General features: G+C 38.4%; 1 long non-coding RNA gene across 2 annotated transcripts in view; it reads left to right on the top strand.

The window, feature by feature from the left end:
- Positions 1-2,100: 2,100 nt before the first annotated feature.
- Positions 2,101-23,766, top strand: part of LOC135964817 (uncharacterized) — a 91,509-nt gene continuing 69,843 nt past the window's right edge. For both annotated transcript variants that reach the window (XR_010577487.1, XR_012416951.1), the window contains exons 1-2: positions 2,101-2,249; positions 4,036-4,174. This is a non-coding gene — a long non-coding RNA (uncharacterized lncRNA). The remainder of the gene's footprint in view (positions 2,250-4,035; positions 4,175-23,766) is intronic.

Genomic DNA, 23,766 nt, shown 5'->3' on the forward strand with positions numbered 1-23,766 from the left:
TCAGGATTACACTGACCAAAAATCAAGACACTTCCCATGCCCGTGACATCCTGCTAAAAGAAATTCAGTTGGGGAGGCTCTAAAGATCCCACAGAAATATTCATCAGAGAAAGAGTTAGCTGAACTCATTGGCCAGGCTCAAATAAGAAGCATTTCACAACTGGCCAAATCAGAATTCTCACATCTATCCAAATTCTCTTCCCGCATTCAGCCCAGGACAGGCTGTCAATTCAAGCTTAAGAAAATAGGTGAACATGCAGTAAAGAAGGGAAGGAAGGTGAGCGGAAAAAGGGGGCTAATCATACCCCATCCTCCCAAACATAGACTGACCTACTCAGGTTGCCCAATTGAATAAATGGATTAGGGGAAGATGTCTAATCTTTGAATGAAGACTAAAATATTAATTTCTAGATTATCATGTTGAATTTGACATTCACTGGACATTTCTGACTCATCTGATTTTGATATACAGAGTGACTGGATAATTTTCTATCATCTATTATTTATTATCTAAGAATGTCCAAAAATTGACGAAATCTGCCAACATTTTCAACCAGTGGCTTGGATAACTGAGTAACTAAATAACAAAGTTAAAGTTGAATATCAAAATGAAGCTGTGTTTTGATGCCACTTTATTATTCATGGTTGTTCAACACACCAGTTACAAATTTTACCAGTGACAGGTACTTTAGATAAGCTCATTTAATGTTTAAGATGGTACTGAAAGTTGGATATTAATATAATCCCCTTTAAGAAATGATTCAGAGAAGTTGAGTAATTAATTTAATTAAATGCACTACTCCATGAGTAACTAGAACTCTTCTTCTCACAAAAAAATTAGAGCATCTGTATAGCTCTAAAAGCCATTTGCCTTCTGCTGGGTCCTGGTGTCAAATAATGATACAGCAGAATGAAATAAATTAAGTATTGCAACATTTTATAGGTGCAACCTGAACAGTATGTCTCATCGGAATATCAAATCCAAAAGACAAAACATGTCCTCTCCAAACAAAATTCTTGGAAAGATATGTACATCTTAACTAAAATCACCTGAAAAGGCACCAGAAAGAAATTGCATTTGTAATGGCAAAATGTCTTAAAATATTCTTCTCCAGTTTTTTTCTAACTTATTAGACAATCAGCTACCTTCAATCTCTCAACTTTGCTCTCAATATATCCAAAACTCTCTTCCCAAACTCAGGGAGTCTATTGACTTTTCTCTCTAAATTCCTTCACTAGCCTATCAGGTCTGTGATTTCCACCAAGGATAAGTTCTTCACTCTGCATAATGACAATAAAGGAAACATGCTGCCCTTACCCACATTATCACAATCAAAATGCTGAGAAGGGTAAAAGGTGACAGGAAAGAGAGAAAGGCCATTAATATTATATGTAAGTACATTCTATCATTGCCACATAAGAGTTCATAGAATGGGAACTTCTATTTGCACTTCAGTAATTGAACGACTTCAAGCAAGAATGGCAATTATATATCAAGCCTTAAAGTAGAGGATGAGCTTGGACGTGTATTATATTAGCATATCAACATTTTGCCTACTCTCCTATTCCAAATGCTAAAAAGTTGAAAAGATGGTGAAGCCAAATCTAAGTATCCTCAATTGGAAGACATTTTCTCCTACTTTTCAAAGGTAGTTCCCGAGGAGAGCAGCCATCCCCAAGTGTAAGCTCTATGAGACCTATAATCAGCTTCTCTCTAATTGAGCATTTTCTTTCCCTAGATTTTGGAAGAAGCATGAAAATGATTTACTGATTTAGGAACTGGGTGGAGTAGACCACAAAAAGACAAATCAAAAACATCTGGAATGAACTAGTTGAGAGAGAAAAAGAGAGAGCAAGAAAAAAAGTAAGGCTTTCAAATGAAACAAAGTACAGATGATTTGGCCAAATTTAAGCCAAGCCAAACACTCACATTGAACATTGCACTTGGGTCTGTTTCAAGAGCGGGAGCCGGCAAGAGGGAGCCTCAGCCAACACTACATCAGAGGCACATTGTGGATGGAGGAAATGAGTTTAGTCAAGCCAGCTGTGACTTCAAAGAGGCTGCTCTCCCAGAGAACAGTGAGAAAGGGTTCCCCCTTCAGTGAAGACTGCAAAGTTCAGCCAGCACCAACCCAAAGGGAATGGACTCCAGGAAGGGGCAAATTACATTCAATGTACAAGAAAGAATATTTTCCTTCATGAAATGGCTGTGACAGTCTGAAGACGAAGGAAAATGACAAAAAAGAGAGGTGAGAAGCAAATATTCTGCTGCCCCTTTGAGGACTGTAGTCCTGTGTGCATAATTATAAAATGGGGTATTTGTATACATATTTGTACTTGCATAAGGTTGCTTTTAATCTAAGACACCTCCTTGCGTGAATCATGTTTCCAAACATGTGGGAGGAGAGAACATAGGATTCCTTCCCTGCTGACTGCCATAGTTTCTTTCCCTCTTTGTGCTTCTAGAAAACTACACATTTCTTTCAAATTACTTACATCACACAAATTTACTGAGGAACAATAGGGTAGACCCTGCATATTCAAAGACAAACAAGATCGTTTCTGTTCCAGTTCAAAAGAAGAAGCTAGACACATAAACAGGAGATTATGGTATTGAGTGATAAGTCTTGGATCAGGAATCCCAAAGTGTGATCACATGACCAGCAGCAGCAGCATCACCTGGGAACTTGTTAGAAATGCATATTTGCAGACCTGAACCCAAATCTACTGAATAAGAAAGTTGAGGTTGATTTAACAAACCCTCCAAGTGATTCAATGCTTGCTAAAGCTGGAGAACCACCTCGATAGTGGAGGGACTTTGTTGCAGAGAGCTAACACATCTGAGCTAACCTTGAGATCCTCTGCCATCTATAAATCACTTCTCAATCTCTTCCAGATTAGATTCTAAATAGGTGGCTCTCTGGCATTTCAAAGGATGATACACACGTGTATGTCTTCTCTCTTTAAGTATGTTTTAAGATCTTTAATGACAGAGGCACATTCTTCTTTTATGTTTTCTTTCCTTTCTCCTCTTACTTTTAGGGCCAGTACATGGAAAATACAGAAATTGGAACTTACTTTAAGTAACTAATTCAGAAATCAGGCTGGCAGAAGTGTTATACATTCACTGGAAGAAATTGGTGAATATATGGAGAACATAAATGTTATGTATCCTGGAACTTAAAATAAAAATAAAAATTAATAATAAAAAATATTATCTCTCCCAAGCACTCATTTGATGCTTGAATCCTCTCTATGACATCCTTACCAAGGATTTGTTCTTCTTATGCTTGGGTACTTTGACTGATGAGAATCTCACTATCTCAGGATGCAGTTTGCTTCCTTTTAGATAGCTCTGTTAGAGCTGCCTTCTTCCAGGGCTGAACACTTCCATAATTTAAATTCCATTTATTAGTTTTAGTCCTGCCCCTTGGGAACTCATAGCAAAGATACTTACATATTAATGTGACATTTTTCAGGTACTTGAGGTTAGTAATTATGTAGCATGTGACATAGATTAAACTCATAGACTCAGGAAACAAACTACTTGCTTTCAAATTCTTATTCTGCCACTTACTTATATGTGACCTCCAGAGAGTTATTTACTATCTCTGTAACTTTATTTCTTTATCTATATAAAAAGATATAATAATAGCAGTACATCAAAGGGCTTTTATAAGGAGCCCATGAATTAATATATGTAAATGCGCCTGGAACATGGTAAGTGCTCTAAAAGTTTTAGCTATTATTAATCATCATCATTATTATACAGATCTTGTCAGATATCGGACCTAGGCCATCTTTCTAATTCTTTACTCATTCACTAGGTGAGCTTATTCACTCCCATGGCTTCAATCACCATCTATATGATTATGAAAAATCTATTTTCCTCCTGAGCCAAGAGCTAAATGTAAGTGACCAGTTACGGCTACATGAAGTGTTCTGGCCACTATAATTTGGGCATAAATGGTGCATGCCACTTCTAGTTCTGGCCCCCTAAAATACCATGAGAAATCTTGCACTCCTTTCTCCTAGTTCAACTGAAGGCAGAGAAACCAGTGCAGGACTCCAAGGAAATTCCAAAGAGTGACTGAGCCATGGGTTGGAAGAAGTCTAGATCTATGCGTCAACATATGGAGAGGAGCTGCCAAGGAGAGCCACCAGAGAGGGACAGGTGAGCAAGAAATAAACATTTCTTTTGTTAAACCGTTGAGATTTTATAGCCCATCATGACTAATCCAATGAGACCCTAATGTATACCTTTTGCTTAGTCTTCGCTTCTGAAATCTAGAACTTTATATTTCATTTGCTAATCAGCATTTCTACATGAACCTCAGATAAGTAATAAGTAAATAAGTAATAAGTAAACTCAGGGCTTCTAAGATTAGACTGTGTTGAAATCCTGGTCCTTCCAGGTACAGCTATATGACTGTGGAAGGGGTGGGGGTTAAATAAACTATTCATAACTGTATCTACTTAAAAGTCACAAGAAGATGAAATGAGCATACACATATATATGTATAAAACAGTTACTGGCACATAATAAATGCTCAGTAAATGTCAGGTAATACAGTTATTATGATCATCCCACTCTAAATTTGCTCTTTCTCTGGGTTTTTCATGTTGATAAATGGTACCACCATCCAAGAGTTGTTAAAATTAGAAATTTGCAAATTTATCTTGGATCACATTTTTAATCCTCCCACACGGATAAAATCAATCAATAACTGATCGATTACACTCCCTCAGTATTTTTCAAATTCATTTGCTTAACTTTCTCCTCTTCTGTTCTACAGTTTTCATCCTAGTTAAAGCCACCAGCCTATGTAACTTTATTGTATTTGCATCCTTACTAGTCTTTTCAAATCCATCCTTGCACCCTTCAATTTCATACTTTATATGGAAATATAAGCATTCTTTTTAAAATTCAAATCAGTTCTGGCTGCTCAAAATTTTAAATGCATCAACACCTTCTATTGCTCTTTGGTACCACCACATTCCTGACCCATTACTTCAACATACCCTCAAACCCACCACATGACTTTATTTCTACAGTTCAGCCACACTGGACTTTTGTTGATGTCATAAAAGTGCCACAGATTGTCCCATCTTTGATGTTTTCATGTGTTGGTTACTTTTGCTTAGAATAAACTTTCTCCCCACCCCAGTTTACCTAATTAATTCCTGACCACCCTTTACACTTCTGCTTAAATGCTATACTCTCCGGAAAGCCCTCTTAGCAATCTCTGTCCACACTTCTTGAAGATATGCCTACATAGGACCCACCTTATTTCTTCATTAAACTCTGCACTTGCCATTATTTGTATAATTGTGTCTTCCTAGCTAACCAGTAGGCTTTGCGAGGGCAGAGACCTCATATGTATGGCTTGCTGCCTGGTATATTGACGGTGTATTGGCTTATATGAAGGAGGAGTTTATTAAATACAGTAAATTTTTTTAAAGTGTGAATATGAGTCTGTTAAATGACTGTGTGTGTTTGTACCCCATGTAAATTTTTATTTGGTTGGGTCTAGAAAAATGTCCTATAGCCAATTCATGTACCTAATTAAATTCACTTACAAATTTAGGAAACTCAGTACCTGCCCTATTTGAGTTTAAAACTAGTTGATTTGATAGATATATAAAATAAAAACTCTCTTACAGCATCATCCATGCTGTCATAATAGAATTATCTCAAAACCTCTATTGATGCACTATTTGGGGTGGTCCAGAAAGTAGTATGTTTCTGGAAACAGAATTATGAATGCTCTGATATCCTAAACATCAAAAATCCCTCCTTTCCATAATTTATAGCATATTGTGATGCCAGTTTAGATCAAGAAATGCAGGAGAGGTGATTAAAAGCAAACTGGAGGCCAGGCACAGTGACTCAGGCCTGTAATCCCAGCACTTTGGGAGGCTGAGGCGGGCAGATCACGAGGTCAGGAGATCCAGACCGTCCTGGCTAACATGGTGAAACCCGGTCTCTACTAAAAATACAAAAAAAAAAAAAAAAAAATTAGCCGGGCGTGATGGCGAACGCCTGTAGTCCCAGTTACTTGAGAGGCTGAGGCAGGAGAATGGCGTGAACCCGGGAGGCGGAGTTTGCAGTGAACCAAGATTATGCCACTGCACTCCAGCTGGGGCGACAGAGTGAGACTCCATCAAAAAAAAAAAAAAAAAAGCAAATTGGAGTTCAGAATTAAACTAAGGTTTGTGTTTATATGTTGGTCCAAAATTCGGCAAAGTGCATGATTGGGGAAGGAAGAGCAGGTGAATGTTCTATGGAAAGTGCAATCTAGCAAATGTATTTTCTATGGAAGGAAACACTGCAGAGCAAACCGAGTACATGGTAAGTGAGCCTCGGTGAGCGTCTAGCTCCACACCTGCTCACTCTGCTCTTTGTTCAAAGCGTAAAATTTCTCTCAGTAACATTTATTTTCTCATCTGTGAAATTAAAATGATGAGCCCTAAGCAATTAGATTGCTTTTGACAATAATTGCTGTCCCAAAACCCACTGGGAAGTTGAGGACTTTTCCTGGGGTAGCATACCAATAATTGATAAAAGCTAGGCTTATGACTCAGTCTGAATTGTATTCCATTAATTATTAAGGGATTGTCTTCTCCCCTAAAAAAGACAATAAAAATAAGTGGATATTGCCAAGGAAACAAGTTAAGCTAAGGCTGAGTTCTACTTAGTTCCCATAGCATCTTTGAGTTTGAGATGATGTGTGTCAAATTTAAACTAACAGAAGATGTTCTCTGCTTAAAGAGTTTGTGATCACATTTTCCAGAAAAGCTGAAAAAATAAAGCCAAAATAGTGGCCCAAATTTGACAACACTGGTACTTTCTTCCGCCTTCAGTCAAAGAGAAAGAAACTAAAAAAGAAAAACAAAAAACAAAAAACCCTGATGCAAGCCTCTGGCTAGAGAAATAGCTTTGCATCAGTACCTGAAGCGTGTGGGTTTTCTCTGACTTCTTTGGAGTCATGACCAATAGTTCTGTCGCTTTTGCTGGTTCTAATAAAACTCGGTGATGGGTTTTGGATTACGCTCATTCCAGAAGAACTCCTCGTCAGTCGTCGAGGGGCCTTTGTTGTCCACAGCCGCTTGCAATGAATTTGGGGGCAAAGGTCTCTGGTTACACCCACAGTGAAATCAGATTCAGCTACACGAGGAACACATTATAGGGTGGAATCCAGCATTTGTCCCCATAGGACGAAGGCAATCGCCTTGCAGTTATTCCCGGCGTCTCCTTTTGATGATTCTATAACCCACTGCCTCTTACATTGGAGAGAGCAAGGATTTCCTAGCAACTCTGACCTGAGTAGAAAATAAAATCGCTGCAGCAAAGGAGTCTTGGGAATGTTTTCTCCAAAAGAAGAGGTCGAACGCATTTAAATGTAAAGACTTATAAAACCCTCCAAGTATTTTTTTCACTTTAATAGTCCCAGCCAGCGCCTTGTTATTATTCACCCCATGTTTGAATAATGGAGAGCTTAGATCACTGTACTCGTCAAGGGAAGGAAATGCTGTATATTTTAAAAAGCACTTTGAATAGAGCTCTCTCTCTCTTCGAGACCATACCTCACTGAGTTCTCTTAATTGCTAAATGCACAGCTCTGGCTTGAAATTCAAGAATTTGAAGAATTGAACACACACTGCACCCGTGAAATCAGACCATGTCACATTCCCGGGTCTCCATTACCCAAGCAAACCATTCTAGTCCTAGACTATTGCCAATAGTGTCAAAATTTTATATCTATATACATGCATTCCAGATTATTGCAAGTAGTGTCAATTATATACATACATACATAGATGCATGCATACATACATATGAATTAGGAGAGAGAAGGTTCTGGTCCTCAGGCTCTGCTACCCACCAATAGAGTGAATTTGGAAAAGCTCTGAGCCTCAGTTTTCTTATCTGCTAAATGGGGAGAATGAATTTCTCCTACTCACTGGTCAGGCTTATTTTAAAGCCCTGATGAAATACTGTGGGTCCTGGGGATTAATAATACTAGAAAGGATAGGTTCAGTAACTTTTGGGAAAGGGAATTTCCTAAGTTGTGTGTATTATCTATCCTGAAATCAAAATCATTCAGGGTATTGGTTCACTGTTAAATCTGTGCCATCTCTGATACCCTCTGTGGAAACTTGTCAGATTGCCCAGTGGAGGGCTGAGAGCCCACTCCTCCCACTTCCTGTGTAGAATCATTCTGAAGTTTAGTCAAGTGGGACAATCAGCCTGTTGTTTTAAAGAAGCCCACATTTCTTGAAAATCTAATGTTTTAGGTTGATTCCCCCCAGTGAGTGGTAACATTCATTCACTCCAATGCTTTATGAAAAACAAATTAGAGTTCAACATTACTTGTTCCACTTGGCTTATATAGTTGTATACGCAATAATTCTGAGCATAAAATGTAAATTATTTGAAACAATCCAAATATCTAATCACTGGAGAAGCACATTCATTGAGTGGATCATCATACAGCCATTAAATAGTTATGAAACTTCTTGCACATGAGGAAGTACTCACGTTATAATCTTAAATAATAAAGCAAAATCGAAAATTGTATAACCTCTATTATATCAACTCTATGTGAGCATGTTTTACTGGTCACAATGAACTCCAGAGTGTATAAACAGAAGGAAATTTCTTTTTTCAGCTGTTCCTTTAAACCTGTGCAATGGAACTCTTGAGGCAGGCCTTTAACTTTTCCAGGTCGTCTCAGATTTTATATATGTATATGTATCTTATATACATATACACACAATATAGTGTATTTTATATTATCTCTAGTCATCTTCAGGCATAAAAAGCCTCATTTTAATAATTAAAATATACCATTCAATAATTTGATAATGATTTACAAATAATTAAAGTAGTATATACACCGTCCACTGATGCAATTTAAAATTTTCTTTCTGTACCAACTCAGGGTCCTGCTTCATGCTTAGTGCATTATTCAGGGTTTTCTACAGGGACAGAACTAATAGGATAGATGAATACATAAAGGAGAGTTTTTTAAGTAGATTGACTCAGAGGATCACAATTTGGGGGTCCACAATAGGCTGTCTGCAAGCTGAGGAGCAAGGAGGTCAGTCCAAGTCCCAAAGCTGAAGAACTTGAAGTTCGATGTTTGAGGGCAGGAAGCATCCAGCATGGCAGAAAGATGTAGGCTGGGAGGCTAAGCCAGTCTAGTGTTTTCATGTTCTTCTGTCTGCTTTTATTCAGCTGAGCTGGCAGCTGATTAGATTGTCCCCACCCAGAATGAGGGTGGATCAATCTTTCCCAGTCCACTGACTCAAATGTTAATCTCCTTTCGCAACACCCTCACAGACACACCCAGGAACAATACTTTGCATCCTTCAATCCAAATAAGTTGACACTCAATATCAACCATCACACTTAGGAAGCTGCAATGAGGGAGAGATACATAGTCAGCTGCTTCTCTCTCCCCTGGCCTTTCTATTCTACTCTTTCTCTCCATGAAGCTGCCCTTGGGCTCCCCCAGAGTTGAGGCAACTGAAGGCAGAGAGGTAAGAGGGACGCTGGCAGGCTCAGACATAATCTGGTCTTTGTGGCCTCTGGGGAAGCAGATTCCCAGTAAGGATGATCTCTCCTTGAGGAGCTTCCTATGAGTCCGCAAGAAGTTTCACATGAGCCTCCATCCACAGCTCTAATTACCCTGCCCTGTCTCTCACCCTACCTTTCCCCTTCAAGTCTCAGCCCCTGAGCTTCCAATGACCACCTCTCCACTGAGTCACTTAGCTCCTTCAAGCAGTCCTCATGGGTGATTGATATAATTTGGATGAGTGTCCCCTCCAAATCTCATGTTGAAATGTGATCCCCAATAGTACAGGTGGGGCCTGGTGGGAGGTGTTTGGGTCAGGGGAGCAGATCCCTCCTGAAAGGCTTGGCGCCATCTCCTTCATGATGAGTGATTCCTCACTCTACTAGTTCACACGATAGCTTGCTTTTTAAAGAGCCTGGCACCTCCTCCCTTCTCTCTCTTGTTCACTCTGTCACTATGTGACTCCCCTGCTCCCCTCCCCCATGAATAAAAGGTTCCTGATGTCCTGACCAGAAGCCGATGTTCATGCCATGCTTCTTTTGCAGCCTGTGGAAACATGAGCCAAATAAACCTCTTTTCTTTATAAATTACACAGCCTCACATACTTCGTTATGGCAATGCAAAGTGGACTAACACAGGTGAAGACACTTTAAAAACAGCCAGACTTACTCCTCATACCCAGAACTCCCCTGCACCTCCAAGAACAGCTCCACTCTCTGCCTCTGAGACGCTGAAAGCTTCAGCCCCATTAGGGTCCTCAGGTGGGCATGTACCAGACCCCTGTTCCCTGTGTCTGCATTCTTAATGCTTCTCTGGAAGCTTCTCTCAAGCAACTTGGAATGAAGGACAAACACATGCCTCCCTATCCCAGCATGGGGATGAAGGGTGATGGCACACCACCCCTACCACTCTGTGCAATTGAACTCTCATTCTGCCTTCTTTAACTCAATACTTTTGTATCCTCAAGTAAGATGCCTTCCCTCTACTCTCTTTTTTGGTCTTTTTGTGCATTTATCTGGATTCAGATATACCAACAAGAACATTGTGAAAAAAATACATAGCTAGTGTTAAAAATAACCTATGAGGTTAGGGTTGTGAGTCATTATTACTTAATTTTCTATAGCTTTTTCTTTCTTCCCCAAATATTATACAATGAGCACTTGTTACTTTCATAAAATATTTTTTACTTGTTTAAATAGATTTAAATTATTATTTTCAAATGTGTCCTAAAATTCAGCTTCATGATTCAACTAAATGCCTGAATTGTAATTCAACTTTTTGTTGTGGCTGTTTAGAAAAATAAGTGATCAGTCTTCCCCATCATTTCTTAGTTTTCTTGACAGTGTCTCAGGAGTGAAATGCTATGGCTTCTATATAACATCACATTCAAATCAGATCTGAAGTATTTTAAAGAGCTACTAAATGAATCACCAAATGTATCACTTTGAGCATCCTAAGGAAAAGTAGAACGTGTCTATCTGAAGTGATGTTACCAAACAATGCCCACTTGTTTCTGCCTCTCTTCTTATCCCCAGGTGAGACAGTGTACCGTGGGAGATTCACCAAAGACTGCTAGCCAGGTGAACCAAATGGGAATTTTTGCAGAGCAGAACTGCCTGAACACTGTTCTTTCCCTTTGCAGCCTAAGCAGGAAAGAAAACACATTGCAAAGGAACAATAGGCACTTGTGTGCTCACACACTCTGTGAAGGTGTTGTCTAAACTGAGGAGAGCAGCCTTGGCTCCCACATCCAGTGAGCCCAAGGCCCGTGAAGTCCAAGTCCAAAAAAATAGGTTTCTTCCCATGCAAACTCATTAGGGCTGATGCCATCACTGCTGCATTAGAAAGGAAACCTTATGTTCAACTCAGGGCTGCCAACTTTCCAGCTGCCATCCTATCAGCAATGGCAAGGAGTGCTCTGAATTTGGACCAGAGAAAACACAGTGAGAGCCAGGCTAGTCAATGAATCTGATCATGATAATGCTAATAATAGCAAACCTTCATTGAGCACTTATCACGAGCCAGTGCTGCTGAGTACAGTCTGTGTGTGTTACCCCATTTAATCCTCACTACTATAATGAAGCCAGAGCTGTTGTGATGACCATTTTGCATGTAAGAATTGAGGCTCGGAAAGGTTAATTTGCCTACAATCACTCAGCTTGAAAGTGGTAGGTAACTAACTACCAGTCCACAGAATGAAAACACAGGGGAACAATGCAGCTGAGGTGCCAGGAGTGTCTCTGTCTGAATGGCTGAAGCACCTTTAAAGGCTGACCTGGAATTCAATGGAAGAGGAGCTTGCCTCTGAGCTCCATCTCTCTGTACTGCTAAATATGGTGCACATTTGAGTGGCTTGACCTGTGGGCAGGGGATCTCTTCAGAAGAGATTTTGGGTTTACTCAAAATGACATTATTCTCAGATGCTTGATGCATTGTTGGAAATGTGATTATTAATTATGCAAGTAAACTATTTGAATATCACAAAACAAAAAAAGAGAGAAAAGATGCTAGAGCTGGGATTGCATTCAGGTCTGCCTAATGCTTCAGCCCAAGACCCCACCTCCCACCTTCTCTATCCCCCAAAGCCCAATTTCTCAGCAGGGATTCTGGTCCTCTAGAACGTAGCTCAGAAGCCCCTGCCTGGGTGACCTCCCCCCATCACCCCCATGCCTTTTTTATCTGGCCTTACCAGTTCAGGCCCCAACCCTGATAATATCTTATATTTCTATGATTCTTTGCCTTTGTTCATCACTTGTGCCTTAAAGGCACTTTCCCTTCTTCTCCACCAAACAAGCTCCATATTCCATCAATTCTCCATGCAAATGTCACCTCTTCTATGATTTCTCTCTCAGCTTCCTCCTCCCAACTGTTGGCCTCCTTAACTCTGCTTTCTTAGTGCTAAGTTCATATTTTAGTGCAGAGATTGGCAAACTATAGCTTGTGGGCCAAATCTAGCCTGCTGTCTGGTTTTGCATGGCCCAAAAACTAAACATTGCTTTCACATTTTTTAATGTTTGGAGAAAAAAATCAAAAGAGGAAGAATGTTTTGTACTATGTGAAAATTACATAAAGTTCAAATTTCAGTGGACATGAATACAATTTCATTGGTATATAGTCACACTCATTTGTCAATGTATTGCCTAAGGTCACTTTTGCACAATGGCAGAGTTGAGTAGTTGCAACAAAGACATAGGGCTCAAAGCCTAAAATATTTACTATTTAGCTCTTTATAAAAAACAATGCTAACCCCTGCATTGAAGTACCATCACAGGGTGTTTCAGAGGAGTGGGCACTCATGTTTTGGTGATTTTTATATCTCCTGCACGCAGCAAAGGGCCTTATTCTTCATAAATAATATAATGAGCATATGAATAAAATAAAGTGCTATGAGGGAAAGATGGTGCACCAAGAACAAAGAGTCTTGGACACCAGTGCCATGTCTATCACTTATTGGATCTATCAGAAATACTCAAAGTAGGATAATTTGATATATGCTTTTCAAAAAAGAATGGTTCAGTAGCTCAGAGCTGTTAACTGCGAACTTGCTACCATCTGTAGACTGAAAGGAATCATTCAGGATTCCTAAAAAAGAAAATAATGTATTGTCAGCTGGTTTGAGGGTACCTGTGGGCTTCTGCAGAGATACACAGCCAACTGTTAGGAACCCTCAGGGAAGGAGACAAGAAAATAAATACCCTGACCTTATCTTCTTCCTTCTTTCTTATCTTCTGCTGAGTCACCCTATTGGTGAAACCTGGTAAGCACTGGAGCCCTGTCAATGGCATGCATAGAGAGGTTGGCTCCTGGAAAAGAGGGCCAATGGAGCAAATAAGCAATCTGGAGGGGAAAGGGAAGAAATCCTACACAAAAACTTAGTGACAAGTCACATGTATTCTTCAGCCTTCAATTTCTTCACCTATAAAGTAGGCAAGTTGGGTTAGAAGATCTTTACAATAACAATAACTAAAATAACAGTAATAATAGTAGGAGTTATTTGTTGAGACCTTGTTACATCCCCATCCACTCGTTTTGTCAAATAGCCTTCAGAATAAACATTATTCACATGAGAAAACTGAGGCACAGATAGATATTGCAGGATACTCATTCACATAACCAATAAATTGTCCAATTTGAAACCATACTTTCCTCCCACGTTTTTGCTTACCATTCCTCAAATCTGGTTGCAATGGCTGGCATAATACCTGCTCAATGTTGCTGCCGTCTTGCAAACTAAACTCAGTCCCAACTACTCATGTTTAGCTTACCTGGTCAGCCCTCTTAGATTTGCTAAATGTACATAGCCCTCCCTAATCTCACACCTAGTTTCCTATGGTCATCAATTTCAGTCAGTGTCTACCCAGTAGATGAATTGAGACATCTTGGAAGATCAGAATGCCAAGGAATATATGGTCCTTCATACCAAATCTCTTTCTTGTTACTATTGTGATATAAGACATGGGCAGGAGTCCCTGTAACAGAGACCTCTGATGACAGATGTACCTGTGTTTTCCAGGAAACATGTTGGAGACTGGGCCCTGAAACATGTTATAGGTCTGAACCCTGACATGTTTATTTATTTATTCTGAGCAATTTCCCCAACCCTAGAAGCCTTGTACATCATAACATGGATGTGCTTTCTTAATTATTCATGCCATTAATAATTGACACCATTAATAACACTGCAACACCATTAATAATTGAGCGCATAAAATGGAATTCTCTGGAATTAATTTATTATCATTAATTTTCTCTGCCAGCTTGCTCATTAGAATTGTAGTCAGGGTCTGTGCATCAAATTATTTAACTTCTTCAGGCTTAAAAGACCAAGGAATCATGGAATTCACTTCAACCACTTCCTTTTCTTGCTATTAACAGACCCCCTTTCAACCTTTTCACTTTCTAGGAAAGGGGGAAAAGGTTTTTGTGAACAACTCCACAGCATTCAGCATATGCTCACTGCTAGCTTATAAAATGCGGTTTCAAGAATACAAGCAAGGAGGCAAGCCGCCCATGGAGACACACAGCCTTGCAACCAAGGTGCTCTCAGGGTTAACAGTACTCCCAAGCCAGGTCCAGAATTCACCTTCTTTCTTGCCATAGACCCAATGAGTTGTGATGCTCACCATTCCTATTTAAAACGTTGCCATCTATCTGCTCCTCCAGCATCCCTTTTCCTTAAACTGGACAAGGTAGAATATTCCTTCCTCCCTCAATCTCTCCTTGATGCTATCTTTGAAGACAGGCCCACTGACCCTTTTAAGAATTTCAGAGCCAATTACAATAGAGAAACTGAAAGGAGTGAACAACAATTACCTATGTAGATAATACACACAGGCTCAATATGATGTTAGAGATCCCTAATCCTCATGCAAGGCACTGAAATTTATTGAGACTAATCTCTTTTTCTAGAAATGGGTATAATAACTACGGCAAAGGTAAAAGTGGTAGTCCTGGAAATGCACTGCCCCAGCACCACATTCTAGGGAGGGACCTGATTCCCAGGTAAAAGACAGCTTCCAGCTGTCAGCTTCTTCAAGATCTGAGCAGGTGCACAGAATAACTTGTGTTAGGTTACACACTTCCCAGGTAGGATGACCAACTCATTTGGTTTGCCTGGGACTTCCCTGGCATCAAGTCCTGCATCCCAGGATGGGTCTCTGTGCTGGAGCTTGACCCTATGGGTACATCTGTAAAAGCAAAGACATTTGTCCTCAACATCTGACAAGGACAATCTTTGTGAAGTTCTGGGTTTATTGTCTGGAACAACAGACAGCAGTGAGTCTGTTCTCCCCACCCCCACTCGCTGCCCACACCAGCTGAGCTGAGTACAGCTGCCCACAAAACCCACTGGGATACTCTGACAAGAAAATTAATGTGTTATATTCCTCCTATGAACTCCCAAAACACACCATAACTTCCTAATGGTGCTCTCTACATTTTGTCTTTTATTATAGCTATTGCTGAACTTGTCTTCCTCTCTCTCGGGGACTGTGAGCCTCAGACCTCATGCCAGTTACTGACACATTTGTGTTTGAAGAAATGAGCAAATGATTGGCACACTGCAACCTACACTTCTCTCTCATATGCCCATTAAAGTTTAAGAGAATTCCCAACATCGAGACATTAAACATATGTGAAAACCTGTGACATTCAAACCTAGGTTCTCTGACCTCCACCTGAAATCCTAAAACCTATTTTGCTTAACTCTTAGGTTTGTGCATAAATGAATCTGATAAATAATAGATGCAAAATCACTTTAGAAATTATTTATGTAAAAGGTTAAACCTAGAAATACTTCTATATCTGTGTTTAAACATAGTCCAATCCAGTCTTTAAAATAAGTCAACCTTTGTCAATTTGGAATTGCTTTTCCAAATTGTAATTAGGCTTTCTGATAAAAAGAAATAAAGAAACTGATATTATCTAGTACCAGATACTTATTGCTAATCTTCTCTTAATGTATTGCATGGTTCAGTTTGCATTTGAGGAGCTTTGAAAATCTTATCTGTGCATACTGTATTTTCCCTTATGCTTCTGCAGGTATCTATAAATAGATATGATCATGCGCACTAGAATGCAAATTGTGGCTATTTTTCCATCTCTCTGACCTCATTTAACCTTCCTCCTGGATTTAGTCCTCCTGACTAACCTGAGGAACAAAATTCACAGTATCACCTGGATGCTTTGATGAAGGATACTTAACCCCAGTGATAGAAATCATCTTATCTCCATTGAAACTTATCAACAATTAGTTCACTCACTAACCAGGGCTCCATCTGTACCAGATGATATTAAATGCTATAAGAAAAGTAAACCTCTGGGATACAGAGGCCCTAGAATTTGAAATTGTTTATTTTCCTGTCATTAAGGTTTGAAATTGTTTACTATCCCAAATTAAGTATAAAACAAAGCTTCAACAAAAAATGTTACAGTAAATATCATCATCTGACATACTAAATATTGATTCATTTATGTGTTTATTATATATTATCTCCAACATAAATAATTTCAATGAGGTTAAGTATTTATGTAAAGAGTAACTATCACAGTAATTTTTTACTTGCTGAATGAGTAAATGATGAGTTGTGAATTTTCAAACTCAAAACATCTCAAATGGAAAAAACCTCCAAAGCAATCTAGTTCAACTTGCACTCTGCATCTCTATGAGCAGTCATCATCCTGAATGTGAAGCTTTCCAGGAAAAGGGGCTCATTATCTCCCAGAAAAGCAACTCAGTCATTTTGCTTCAATTGTGCCTCAAATAAGTTTACTCACAGGTCACTGTTTTCCTAACATCATACTGACTTTTGCATTCATTGCAATGCTATGAGCCTTACAGCTACCTTTGAGGTATAAGTCAAACAAAGTTTTTCACAGACAACATTTATTGAATTTCTATTGTGTTCTAGGTGCTTTGCTCACAATAAGGAAGTAATGTTTTGTGTACCCATTTTCTAGATGAGCCAAATGAACTTTAGAGAGGCTCTTACTAAGGCACTCAGCTAAAAAGTGGCAAAGAATTTAGTTCTGAGGTCAGGACTTCCTAACATTTTTATGTTCATTGTTCAAAATAATAATAATTGCAGAACATGTAGATAGCTTACAAAAGACTCACAGATCTCTCTCACTCGAAATTTATCGGCACTTAATGAGTAAGGAAGGCATAATTCATACTGAAGCTAGAGCTTGAGAGACATGTTTAAGACAATAAATAGTGGAGCTGAGTTAAAACAAGTTAACTGGAAATAAATTTCATGTTGTTTACACTAATACCACACCACTAAAAAAAAAAAAAAGTTTCACTTTCTGTAAGTTAACTCCTTCCAAAAATATTGACATTTATTATAATCACCGAATTAATAAATACATCCTTATTGTATTTCTATCAATCATAAGCCATATTGGAACTGAAAAGGTAAAGATGAAGAAGGTATCGGCTCTACATGCTATGAGTTCACAATCTTGTTGGAGACAAAAAGACATTCACAAAAAGGTTCAGGAATATTACAGAAGAGGGTAAGTGTTAGGAGTCATGCTAGTTCTAAGACATCAGCACAGCGAAGATATTTCATCCAGCTAGTCTCTGTAGTTACTTGTGAACACATTTTTCTTCTGTATTCGATTGTAAATATCTTAAGGGCAAGAATGATGTCTTGGACATTTTGATATCCTTTGCACAAAGTAGGTGACAATGATGGTGATGTTGTATAGCACAAGCTATGATTTTACACAATGGCATAGCCATTCATCTGTTCAAATAAATCAATATCCTACATGGATTTATTCTTTTGTCAGAGAAGATGATATACACCTGGCAACGAGAGTAAGTACAGTTGTCGAAGGCAAGAGAAGATTTTAACAATATAGAAATACCAACACCTCATTTGTATCAAAACAAGAACTGGTAGAACCAGGATTCAGTGTTGCTAAAATTGAATGAAAATGTTTCATGTCCTAGGGATAATTTTTTTAAACTAAAAAAAAAAAAGCTTTTTAGTGGAGGTGGCTTTTGATATGGGCCTTGCATGATAAATAGGTGATCAGCAGCCACAGAGTAGAACACAAGAAGAGGACTTGATATTGTTTTGTATGGCTTTTCTAGTTTCTGACACAAGATATTTGAAGGCAGAATCAACAGGACAATTATGTAAACAGAGAATTCATTTACCCTTGTGCAAAAAAATCTAGTGTGATCGCTTAATAATATATATTTACTCTGCATGAGTCTCTGGCCCACATTAAAAGAAAATTGCACTTAAAGCTATCTATCCCTGCTATAGCTATCTCCTTGGCTATAGAAATGTATGCAGAAAAAAATGACTGTAACTGCATATATAATGTTAAAAGAGTCAGAATTTGAAGCAGATAATCTAGTAGTACTTACTAAGGCTTAGTATTTTAAATTTAAAGAATAGAATCACATTCTTACCATCCATGTGTAACTCAGCTATCTCTGCATTCTTGTTTGTAAAGAGAATATGTCTTACACCCACCAATACCAAAAAGTTCTATATGCTTGCTTTGAGGCAAACTGTACTACTAGAACTGTAACTGATTAAATCAATTTCAGAACATGAAATTTTCATTTACTAAAGCCTATGAAACAACAATTCTAAAACAGTCTTTCACCTAAAATCAAATCATCCACTTAGGTGCAGACACCAGCTGTAATACCACCTGCTATAAAATACCAAGAGAGCTGAACTCTTCGAACTTTGTGGGTATTCAACGCCAATCTTTATGTATGTTCCTTAGGGTTTTCCTGGTTCATGTATCTTGTGTTGGCTGTTTAGGGGTGATAAGTAGTCATAGCTCTTTCTCCTCTGAGTTGAGTTCAAATTGAGACAAGAATATTAGATTGAACCTGGGAGGCAGAGGTTCAATCTCAACAACTCAACAAGCAAGAAACAACCCCATTAAAAAGTAGGCAAAGGACATAAATAGACATTTCCAAAAGAAATATACAAGCAGCCAACAAACATAGGAAAAAATGATCAACATCACTAATTATTAGTCAAATGAAATTAAAACCAGAATGAGGTATTACTTGCAATGAGCAGAATGACTATTATTAAAAAGTCAAAAACAACAACAACAACAGATGTTAGCATGGATGAAAAGAAAATGCTTATATACTGTTGGTGGGAATATAAATTAGTACAACCTCTATGTAAAACAGTATGAAAATTTTTCAAAGAACTAAAAATAGAACTACCATCTGACCCAGGAATTCCACTACTGGTTATATATCCAAAGGAAAAGAAATTACTTTAGCAAAAGACACCTGCATTTGTGTATTTATTATAGTACTATTCACAATAGCAAAGTCATGGAATCAACCTAAATGTCCATCAAGGGTCTATTGGTAACAAATTCTGTCAGTGTTTGTCTGTATAAGAAAATCTTTGTTTCTCTTTCATTTTTAAAAAATAATTTCACAGGCTACAAAATACCAGGTTGGTGAGTTTTTTTCTCTGAACCCTTTAAATATTTTCTTTCACTCTTTTCTTACTTGCAGGATTTCTGAGGACAAGTCAAATATAATTCTTATCTTTGTTCCTCTATAGGTAAAGTACTTTCTCCACTGGATTCCTTCAGAATTTTTTCTTTATCTTTAATTTTCTGTAGTTTGAGTGTGATATGGCTAGGTATAGTTTTCTGCATTTATCCTGCTTGGTATTCCCTGAAATTCATGAATCTGTGGTTTGGTGTTTCTTGTGCCAGGCTCTAATTAGCCTAGTTGTGCTAACTCATGACTCAGTGGCCAGTAAAATGCTTATGAATTCACAGTTTATTTCAAGCCTTTCACACATTATGCAAATTATGCAAATATATTCAATATACACAATGGGAGGAGGGTACTAGGGAAGGAACCACAAAGAGTAGCTCAGCTAGGGAGACCAACATGCTGACAGGACAGCACCAATACACTGGGGGTTGGGAGCAATCCACGGACATGGGGTGTTGCTGCTCTTTTCTCAGAGGAGAGCTCTGGCAACAACAGCAGAAGGAAAGGAGGCCTCAGTGTTCCCATGGGCAGAGATTCTGTAAGCATCTTGCCATGGTCAGTCTCTTTGCAGTTTTTATGCCCCTCCACAGGGGTGTCCATGGCCATTACTTTAGCTGTATTTTGGCTTCACTTTCTTGTCAGGTCTCAAAGGTGTCTGGCCACAGCAGGTGACATCTGATTACCTCAATCCACCATACATACATTCATCATTCTGAGGGTTCAGCAATGTCACTATAAGCTGAATCACTTGTCATAAGTACTCCATTTTGAGATGTTTAGCATCCGGTGTCTGACATTAATTAAGAAATTCTCAGTCATTTTTGTTTCAAATACTTATTATCTTCCTTTCTGTCTTTGTTCTCTTTCTGTTACTGCCATTTCATGTATTTATACTTTTTTAAGTTATCCCACAGTTCTTGAATATTCTGTTCCCTTTTTTAGTATGTTTAGTTTCTTTGTTTTCCAGTTTGGGAGGTTTCTGTTGATATATCCTCAAGCACAGTGATTATTTCTTTAGCCATGTCTAGCCTACTAGTGAGGGCGTCAAAGCCATTCTTTATTTCTGTTACACTGTTTTTTATCTCTAGCATTTCTTTCTTAGTTCTTTCTTAGGATTTTTGTCTCTCTGCTTACATTGCCCATCTGTTCTTGCAATGCTGTCTACTTTATCCATTAAAGCCCTTAGCACATTAAGCATAGTTGTTTTAAATCCCTGGTCTGATAATTCCAACATCCCTATCAAGCCTGGTTCTGATATTTCTTCTGTCTTTTCAAATTGTGTTTTTGCTTTTTAGTGTGTCTTGTAATTTTTTTATTAATAACCAGACATGAGATACTGGTAAAAGGAATTGTTATAACAAGGCCTTTAGTGGTGGTAAAATGTAGGGGGATGGGCAGTGTTTATAGTCTTAGAACCAAGTCTCAGTCTTTTAGTGAACCCACACCTCTGGCCCACGAACTTCATAAATGCCTCTCAGGGTTTTTTTTTTCTTTATTTTCTTTCTTTTTTTTACTTCAGGTGTTTCCGTTCCTACGTGGAAAGCTAGGGCTTGCTGAAGTTGGGTATTTCCCTTCCTGCTGGTCAGTGTGGCTGAGATAAAACTCTGGCAGGCTCTAGTTAGCTAATTTCTCTTAGCACAGACTTTGTTAAGAACAGAGCGCACTGATATATTTCAAAATAGTTCCTTTTCCCCTCCCCCTGCCAGAATAAGAGGGGACTTTTCTCTCATATTTGCTATGAGAGCCTGGTTGAGTTCCTGGAGATAAAACTCACAAACGTATGGGGCCCCCTGTGACTAGGTCCCTCTGGAAGTTTTAAGTCTCACACTTGTCTTCTTTGAACCACCAGCAATTTGTCAGTTACGGTTCTGGGTTCCCAACTCCAGCACTGGTTCCCATGGAGATTTCTGCTCCTGAGTTTCTGCTCCAGTAAGTTGTGATTCTCTGTATTCATCTGTCTTTCTCTCCAGATTTAGAGGCAGTAGTTTGCCCTGTGACCTACTTCTCTTATAGATCCAAGAAGAATTGATCCATGTTGATTTTTCAGTTGCTCAGCTTTTCCCTTATTGTTAGGATGGAATGGTGACTTTCGAGCTCCTTACATGCAGAACCAGAAACCAAAGTTCCACGGTAATTTTTAAAGCAAAAAAATTTACTAATTATTAAACATACGGTTTTTTATTATAAAATCATCAACCTTTAAGGAAAATGTACCAGTGAAAAATTTGTATCCACCTAATAACATAGCTTCAAAATACTTTATAAAGCAAGTACTAACAGAACTAAGAGAAGAAATAGACAAATTCACAGTCACTTGGCAGAAGTTAATGCAAATGTCTGTCAAGTTCCGATTAAAGTAAGCAGATACAAATTCAGTAAGGATTTGGGATATTTAAATAGTATGAATAATAAACATGAATTACTCCACACAGAGAACTATTGATATGGTTTGACTCTGTGTCCCCATCTAAGTCTCATCTTGTAACTCCCATAATTCCCACATGTTATGGGAGGGACCTGGTGGGAGATGTTTGAATCATGGGGGCAGGTCTTTCCCATGCTGTTCTCATGATAGTGAATAAATATCATGAGATTTGATGGTTTTAAAAACAGGAGTTTCCCTGCACAAGCTCTCTCTCTTTGATTGCCACTATCCATGTGAGATGTGACTTGCTCCTCCTTGCCTTTCACCTTCTGCCATGATTGTGAGGCCTCTCCAGCCACGTGGAACTGTAAGTCCAATAAACCTCTTTCTTTTGTAAATTGCCCAGTCTCAGGCATGAAAACAGACTAATACAACTATGAATCTAATAACTGCAGAAAAAAAATAATTCACAAGGGAATTTGAGGAATGTATAGAAAACATACTTTTATTACTGTTGATGGTGAATTAGAGAAAGTGCTTTACTCTTTGTCAAAATAAGCCTTTCAACTACTTCTACCACCACCACCTCCATCACATTAAACTTATCTTCCTGTATTAAGTAGCTGGACAACTGTAGACCTGCCAATGAGGAGGAAGAAGAGAAAAGAAAACCAAAGCTGTGTACTTGTAGATATGATTTTCCAAATTCCACATTCAGATCAGGTGCTTCTTTTGTGAGGAGGGTGGCACAAAAAGTCAGAACTGTTTCTGTCCTAATTAATTTCTCTCCTAGTAGTGGAAGTTTCCTCCTGGAAACATGTTAATTAGAAATTGGGTTTCCTTCGGATTTATTCATGTTATCATAAATGACAGGATTCCTCTCATTTTAAAGGCTGAAGAGTATTTCATTGTTTGTATCCACTCATCGTTGATGGACACCTAGGTGGTTTTCATAGTTGGCTATTGGGAATAGCGCTGCAATGAACATGGAGGTACAAATATCCCTTCAACATACTAATTTCAGTTCTTTTGGCTATACTCAGAAGTGAGATTGCTGGTCCTATGGTAGTTCCATTCCACTTTCTTGAGGAACCTCCATGTTGCTTTCCATAATGGTTATACTAATTTACATTTCCACCAACAATGTATGAGTTATGAGTTTTGTTTTCCCCACATTCTCTCCAACACTTGTTATCTTTTATCTTTTTGATAAAAGGCATTCCTAAAGGTGGGAGGTGACATCTCACTGTGGTTTTAATTTGCATTTTTCTCATGATTTGTGATGCTAAGCATTTTTTCATGTACCTATTGTCCATTTTTATGTTTTCTTTTGAGAAATCTCATTATACTGAGTGAGGTAAGTCCAGCACAGAAAGAAAGACAAATACCACATGAACTCACTTAACATGTGAATTCTAGTACAGTTGAACTCATAGAAGTAGAATGATTGTTATCAGAGGGTATGCAAGGGAGTTGTTGATCAAAGGATATGAAGTTTCAGATAGACAGAAGGAGTAGGTTTTGAGATATATGGCACACCAGGGTAACAGTCAATAATAACCTATTACATATTTCAAAATAACTATGAGAGTATATTTCTAATGTTTCATGCTAATAAATGATAGGCAAGCGAGGTGATAGATATATTAGTTAGCTCGATTTAATCATGCCACATTATATAGATATATCAAAACATCACATTGTACCCCATAAATGTATACAATGTGATTAAAAAAAGGAAATTGGGTTTCCCCCTAACAGTATCTGGAGGAGATACTGTGATTCAGAAAATGACACAAAAATGTTATTTA

This window comes from Macaca fascicularis, chromosome 8 (assembly GCF_037993035.2).
Source record: "Macaca fascicularis isolate 582-1 chromosome 8, T2T-MFA8v1.1".
NCBI lineage: Eukaryota > Metazoa > Chordata > Mammalia > Primates > Cercopithecidae > Macaca > Macaca fascicularis.